The sequence below is a fragment of the Octopus sinensis genome, linkage group LG7, assembly GCF_006345805.1.
Source record: "Octopus sinensis linkage group LG7, ASM634580v1, whole genome shotgun sequence".
Lineage (NCBI taxonomy): Eukaryota > Metazoa > Mollusca > Cephalopoda > Octopoda > Octopodidae > Octopus > Octopus sinensis.
In genome coordinates, this window is record NC_043003.1 from 51,631,685 (window position 1) to 51,639,912 (window position 8,228).

Here is an 8,228-nt window from a genome sequence, read left to right on the forward strand (position 1 = left end):
TTCAGTTTCCATCTACCAAATCCACTCACAAGGCTTTGGTTACCCCGAGGCTATAAGAGAAAACACTTGCCCAAGGTGCCATGCGATGGGATTGAACCCCGAACCATCTAGTTCGTAAGCAAGCTACTTACCACACAGCCACTCCTACGCCTATAGAAACTCTGTCTTGATAAATTCCTTCCAACCTATGTAAACATGGAAAAGTGAATGTTAAAATGATGATGATGGTGGTGGTGATGATGGTTCTAGTTCCTTCACTTTCTAACTATGTCATATACACTCTACATATGTACATAGCCATAACCCATACATATATTGCCCACTTTTTCCATCTTGCACGGGCCCATTATCAGTTGAAATAAGACCTGTATTCAGCTTTGCATGAACCTGCTTGACTGTGCAAAGAAAGTTATTCTTTGCTGAGAAGTTAACAGGAGGACTAAAACTTTTCGTTTCCTTCTGTGTTTACTGGGTAAAAAAAAAAAAAAAATAATATTAATCATTGACAAATAGGTTGCTTTTTTTTACTCGCTACTTATTTATTTTTAGATTTTTTAATGCTTCATGGATTAAATATGTTAAAGCTAACTCATATACAATTTACCAGGTTGTCAGGGCACCTCCCTGACTGGAAGTTAACTCTATAATGCCCATTGTTAATAATTCTTGATGCTTCAGTAACTTCACTCTAAAGATTCTTTATATTTAACCCTTTAGCATTTAAGTCCAAATTTTCTTCTTGTCTTATGTTCAAACAGGCCAGATCAGGCCTCTAAAAACTACACTTGGTCATCATCATCATCATCATCATCATTTAACATCCATGTTACAAGCTAGCATGGGTGGGGCAGTACCACAAGAGCTGGCCAGGCAAAAGCCTGCACCAGACTTCTGTGACAGTTTTGGCAGGATTTTTACAGCTGGATGCCCTTCTTAACACCAACCACTCAGCAGAGTGGACTTAGTGCTTTACATGTGGGACAAGCACAGGCAAGGTGATTAGTACTTTTTACATGGCACAAGCACAGGCAAGGTGATTAGTACTTTTTACATGGCACAAGCACAGGTGAGGTCGTTTTGGCATAGTTTTTACAGCTGGATGCCCTTCTGAACAACCACTTTTCAATAAACAATCAATAATAATAAGCGCACTCAGAGAGCACAAACCTCCACCAAGGTGACATCAACGACCTCTCAACGATTAGCCAGAGACGATTTTTAAAATAAGAATGTTTGAAATAAACTCAACTACTCGCACATACAAGAATACTAAAAATGAACCCGACTGCTCTCAAAAGTTAAGTAAAAAACAGGAAAAATAATCCAGAATCCTTGTCTGGCACTAGATCAATCCCAAAATCTAATAAGTTCGTGCCAGTCACAAGGTCAAACATCCCTGAAAGTTTCATCTGAATCCATCCAGCAGTTCTTGAGATATCTTGTACACAAACAAACACAACTGAAAACAATACTTCGCTAAGGCAGAGGTAATAATAATGAAATTATTGTGTATAGTGCACTATAACTTATCAAAGTTGCATCTATGTTACATAGAATTATGTACAAAAGTCAGGAAAGTAAATTGTGTATGAGTCATGATATACATCTGTGCATGCATATGGAGGGAGGAGATATCAGGTGTAGTGTTGGCGAATTTCAGGAAGCACAGAGGTTTTAAAGGATGCAATGTCTCAGCAACTAACAACTTATGCAGGTAGTTTGCTCCATGCTTCAGCAGCTCTGAGTATGAAAAAATGTTTCCGAAAGTCATGGGAGCTGTACTGTTTTTCTGTTTTTCATATCATTGAAATCTCAAAGCTACAAGATAATGCATGAATAATTCAAAACAATATGAATCAGTAAGCATTACATTTGACAGAGTAATCTGGGTGATAAAGGGTCAAACAAGATTATTATATGCATGAAATGCACAGGAGTAGCCGTGTGGTAAGTAGCTTGCTTACCAGCCACATGGTTCCGGGTTCAGTCCCACTGCATGGTACTTTGGGTAAGTGTCTACTACTATAGCTTCAGGCTGACCATAGCCTTGTGAGTGGATTTGGTAGACGGAAACTGAAAGATGCCCATCATATATGTGTGTGTGTGTGTATGTATGTTCGTGTGTCTGTGTTTGTCCCCCCAACATCACTTGACAACCGATGCTGGTGTGTTTACATCCTCGTGATTTAGCAGTTCAGCAAAAGTGACTGATAGAATAAGTACTAGGCTTACAAACAATAAGTCCTGGGATTGATTTGCTTGACTAAAGGTGGTGCTCCAGCATAGCTGCAGTCAAATAACTGAAACAAGTAAAAGAATACAAGAAAAAAAAAGAATATGCAAGCAGTCATAAGATCTGTTCTTTGCTGGAGAATTATCAACATTTGAATAATTATCATATTACTAGTTGCAGTCATTTGACTGCGGCCAAATGTTTTAGTCAATCATATTGGTTCCAACATTTAGTTCAGTCTGGTATTTATTTTATCAATTCCTATTTATTGAACTGATAAGTTATGGAACATAAAGGGATCTAAACAACATAAAGGGATCTAAACAACATAAAGGGATCTAAACAACATAAACACACACACACACACATGGGTTTCAGCACAGTTTCTCTCTGCCAAATTCCACTCACATGCTATTTGATAACCTCGGGCCATATTAAAAGATACTTGCCCAAGGAGGCCATCCAGTGATATCAAATTTAGAACAATGTAGTGTAGAGTGAGTTTCTTACCGCATGTCTGAGTAAAACAATTTAATCATTTATATGGAACACCTTACCTTTAAATAAGTTGAGCAAGTACAACAATATTTTTCTTTTTATAGTTTTCAAGCATATTGTTAATTTAGGCATTATAGCATGAGACAATTTGTATTGTCATTGTTGCTCTTGAGTGACTATAACCAAGATACTTCATGTCTAATACACTTCCAAAGCTGGAAATAGGAATGACAAGGGGTCACAGGTCACACAGAATATATCTCAACGGTGTCTCAATAATTAAATTTTTTGAATAAAATTCGGCCTGAACAGGAAATCCACATTATGTCATGTTAGAATTATTAAGAATAACACGACAGTTGCTGTATTCATAGACGTGTACACAATACCAGCCTGAATTTGAACTAGGAATGCATTTAGCTTTAAATTAAGAGTAGTTAGTGGCATGGTGGACAAGACTGTTACTACACTTAGTTTAGAAATAAAAATTCATAGTTCAAATCCAGTCTGGTATTATGTATCTATCCATAAAGAAAACATCAGATGATGACAGAAGATCAAATTAATATAAATGCAGTGTAGATGGCAATATTAAATAATTGTTCTAAGGTGACGAGCTGGTAGAATCGTTAGTACATCAGGCTAAATGCTTAGCAGTATTTCATCCATCACTACAGAGTTCAAAGTCCACCAAGGTTGACTTAGCCTTTCATTCTTTCAGCGTCAATAAAATAGGTACCAGTTGAAGACTGGGGTCAATGTAATTGACTAACCCACTTCCCTGAAATTGCTGGCCTTGTGCCAAAATTCGAAACCAATATTAAATAATTGTTCCACCTTTATAAACGTTGTTAAAATAGTCCAAGCACGAGCATGGTGAAGAAGGTTGCTTAGTCCTACTGTGTGGTGTTTGGCTAAATGCCTTCTTCTATAGCTCTGGACCGACCAATTCCTTGTGAGTGAATTTGGTGGACAAAAACTGTGTGGAAGCCACCATATATATGTGTATGTATGTATGTGTGTGTGTGTGTTTTTGTGTCTGTGTTTAACCCACGCTGCCACCACTTGATAACTGGTGTTGGTTTGTTTACATCTCTGTAACTTAGTTCTTTGGCAAAAGAGACCAGTAGAAAATGTACCAAGCTTTAAAAAATAAGTATCGGTGTTGCAGTTCATAGATTAAAAAGTAAAAGAAGAAACAGAAAAAAATTTATAATCATATTAACAACAACTCTTCAAAGACACTTAGGCATATAGATTTTCATTCCTTTCTCTCACAGCTTTACATCCTGTTTTTGGTTCTTCATCAGTATTTTAATTGGACTATTAAGATATTCTGCACAAACAGTTCCAAATGTGTTTTTAGATCACAGCCTGTTAGACTTCCTAAAGCAACCACTAATCTCAACTGTTGCACCAACTTGTAAACAAAGTCTTGTTCAGATTTGTGCATTGAACAACATTATGTGACACAACAAGAAGAGAAAGAGAGAGAGTCTCACAAGTCAACAAAGGATACTCTCTACAAAAAGGAAGCTTCCGTATGGTTGCTTAACCTGCTAAAATTCCTTGGGATTACTTTCTAATCTCTTGGAATATGGAAGGATACATTAATTAATATGGTCCAGAATACATTGTTTCTAAAAAATATTTAAACGATAAGATGGTCACATGTGGAATACTTTTGATCATAGGTTTACTTGATTAGATCTCACACCAAATGAAGCAAAGGTAGTTTTTTTGGATCATAAAGGCAAATTCTAAATCAGTCATAAGCAAACTGTAGCCTATGAGACGTTCTGGATGGCATGTCTAGCAAAAAATTATATTGAATTATTTTCATAGTGAGGCTCACTTGATGATGAACCATGTCTTGTAAAAGGTTGCCCATACTCCATCTGCTAGATATAGCAGCCAAATCTCCATCAGAAAAATAAAAAGGAGTGAGTTAATAATGTTGTTAACAACACTATAATATAATAGAGATTATTTTATAATTGGAACCTTCAATTGGCTAATGAACAAGTCTCTCTGCAGTTACTTAATCTGTTAGAAATAGTAGTCAAATCTCACTCAAATTACACTCTACTATCATGAAATACAGAAATATTACTGTAGGTAATGGAGTCTAGATATGACCATGTCTGGAATGCTTTGATCATAGGTTTGCTTAATCAGGGCTGATCTAGGAATAAAGAAAAACTATATCTAAATTTTCATAGAAGCACGTGGCCTAGTGGTTAGAGCAGCAGACTAGCGGTCGAGGGATCGTGGGTTCGAATCTCAGACCGGGCGATGTGTGTGTTTATGAGCGAAATACCTAAGCTTCTCACAGCTCCAGCAGAAGGTAATGGCAAACCTCTGCTGACTCTTTCGCCACAACTTCCTCTTACACTTTCCTCCTGTATCTCGCAGCTCACCTACAACAGACTGGCGTCCAGTCCAGATGGGGAACCCATATGCCAATGAAACCGGCCCTTATGAGCTAGGCATGGCTCAAGAAGGAAAAACAACAACAACATATCTAAATCTTCACAGTCAGAGATGATAAAACATTGTCAAGCAATGCTGTAAAATACAGGTCAATGACTTACAGCATGTGTGCAACTATACTTGAGAGAAAAGTGCTCTGGTTTGAGTATACAAATAACTATGAAGATATCTGAGGATTGGTATAAACCCATATGCCAATGAAACTGGGAAACCGGCCCTTATGAGCTAGGCATGGCTCAAGAAGGAACAAACAACTACAACATATCTAAATCTTCACAGTCAGAGATGATAAAACATTGTCAAGCAATGTTTGTCAAGCAATGCTGTAAAATACAGGTCAATGACCTACAGCATGTGTACAACTATACTTGAGAGAAAAGTGCTCTGGTTTGAGTATACAAATAACTATGAAGATATCTGAGGATTGGTATAAACATAAATAGTTGTAACACAATCACACATTAGAAGATATCATTCATAAATTACAAATAAAAAAAAATAACAGCTGTGGTTTTTATGTATGTATTATATCTGTGCTAGAATACATTGCACTTGCACCGATATTCTGATGCAAAATATCTTCAGATTGCTGAATTGTGATACACAAAAACCAAAGATTGATACAAACATAATAAGTAATTGTAGCGACTGTCCTATATAAGATGATAGTGTTCATGAATTTTAATATACAAAAGGTGGAGGCATGGCTGTGTGGATAAGAAGTTTGCTTTCCAATCATGTGATTTCCGGTTCAGTCCCAATGCAAAACAACTAAGGAAAGTGTCTTTTATTGTAGCCCAGAGCTGACCAAAGAACCAAAGCCTTGTGAGAGGATTTTGCAGACAGAGACTGAAAGAGGTTTGTTGTCGGTGTATGTGTGTTTGCCATTAGGTAAAATGACTTTTCCTCTCCCACTAATTTGTTTTGTTTTCATTTTAAAGCTTCCTTTTCAAATATTTGTTCACCTACTTTTTTTATGGGGGAGGGGGGGGTTCAAAAATGTAATTTAAAATTCAATGGGTACTGAGTGACACAACAAGAGAGAGAGAAAGAGGCAGATAGACAGACAGAGACAGAGAAAAGCAAACATAAGGTTGGCTTAAAGTTAGACCTCATAGTGAAGTATGGTTTTAATAGTGTAGTACTCAACTTCTCTTTACTTCCTCTTTACAATTATATATGAGCTATGTCTATAACATTTGCTGCATGTATGCATAGGAGTTGCCGGCATGCCCTGAAACTTTGTCGGTGGGAAGTGTGCCACCGACAGAGGAAACTGTGGCCCCTCCCAGAGCAACGAGAGATGATTTTTTTATCTTCTTCCATAAGGGAGGGCAATACAGAGCTTCTTAAGGAAGCTAGAGGGCTGAAGGGAGGAGCTCATGCCCTGGACTGTAAACCCAGATTGGCCTCTGCAGGTGACTACAGAGGTTATATTGGAAGTTGATATGTTCAGGGTGATGGACTCCTTCCTAAAGGACCAGTTTAGTTTTGCCTTCTGGGGCCATGACCTGAAGCTGGAGCATTGTCTATGGGAGGCATACAGCCTGGGTGGGGAGGAAGGATAAAGAGGCTTTAGTGCCTAAATGTTTGTGATTGTGTGTAAGAGGCTCAGCGCCTCAAGTTGTAATGGACTATTAAGTCCGGTAATTGAAAGAACTAAAGTAAGAGGTTTAATACCTCGTTTTGTTTTTCTAGTGTGAAAAAAAAAAGAATAATGTTTTAGAGAAGCAAAAAATCGGCAGGCATTTTTTGTCTTCTCCCATCAATATCATTCATCTCATCAATGTTTTTGTCCAGCCTGTAAGCTACTCTGTGTCATACCTTTATGGCAAAATTTTGAAATAAAGTAGCTTGCTTACCAACCACATGGGTCCAGGTTCAGTCCCACTGTGTGGCACCTTGGACAAGTGCCTTCTACTATAACCTCAGGTCGACCAAAGCCTTGTGAGTAGATTTGGTAGATGGAAACTGAAAGAAGCCCATCGTATATATTCATATAAATATATATGTATGTGTGTGTGTGTTTGTCCCCACAACCGATGCTGGTGTGTTTACGTCCCCATAACTTAGCAGTTTGGCAATAGAGACTGATAGAATAAGTACTAGGCTTACAAAGAATAAGTCCTGGGGTTGATTTTCTCGACTAAAGGTGGTGCTCCAGCATGGCAGCAGTCAAATGACTGAAACAAGTAAAAGAATAAAAGATGTGTGTGTGTGTTTGTGTGTATGTGAATGTTGAATTTGACCTGTGAAGTCTGCTTATTACAAACTTTTGGACGTATTTATAATAATATTGAAGTTATTGAATACAGTGCTCAGATGCACCACAACTTGTCAAAAGTTCACATAAAGCATATGTAGTAATGTACAAATGTCTGGGAAGTGAACAGTGTATGGGTCAGATACATGCTTGCGTGTGTATGGAAGGGAGAAAATCAGGTGTAGTGTTGGCGAATCTCAGGAAGCATGGAAGTTTTGAAGGATGCAGTGCTCCGACAACTAAGAATTGATGCCGGCAGTTTGTTCCACACTTCAGCAACTCTTAGCGTGAAAAAATGTTTCCTAAAGTTATGGGAGCTGTGCTGTTTTCTGACTTTGTAAACATATCCACGGGTGTTAGACAGATGCAGTTTGAAAAGGTGCTCAGAGTTATTGTTTGTAAGATGGTTAATTTGTGTGAGGGGAGTAAAAGACTTTTTTCAAAATGTATGTGAATTTGACCTGTGGAAGTCTGTTTACTTATGAACTTTGGATGTACTCGTATATTTTACAAATATTTTCTCAAATTTAAAAAAAAAATTTTTAATATTTTAATCGTCTGATAATACTTTTTTAATCGGTCAACATTTATTTTATTTCATTTTTACCTTTACTTATTTTATATTTGTCTATTAGGTTTTTTTGGCAGTTTTTGAATTTTTAGCCTTTTATATTTAACTTTCTGATAGGCCATTCTATTTGTATTATATTCGATTATATGTTTTCACCTTCTGTGATTTTA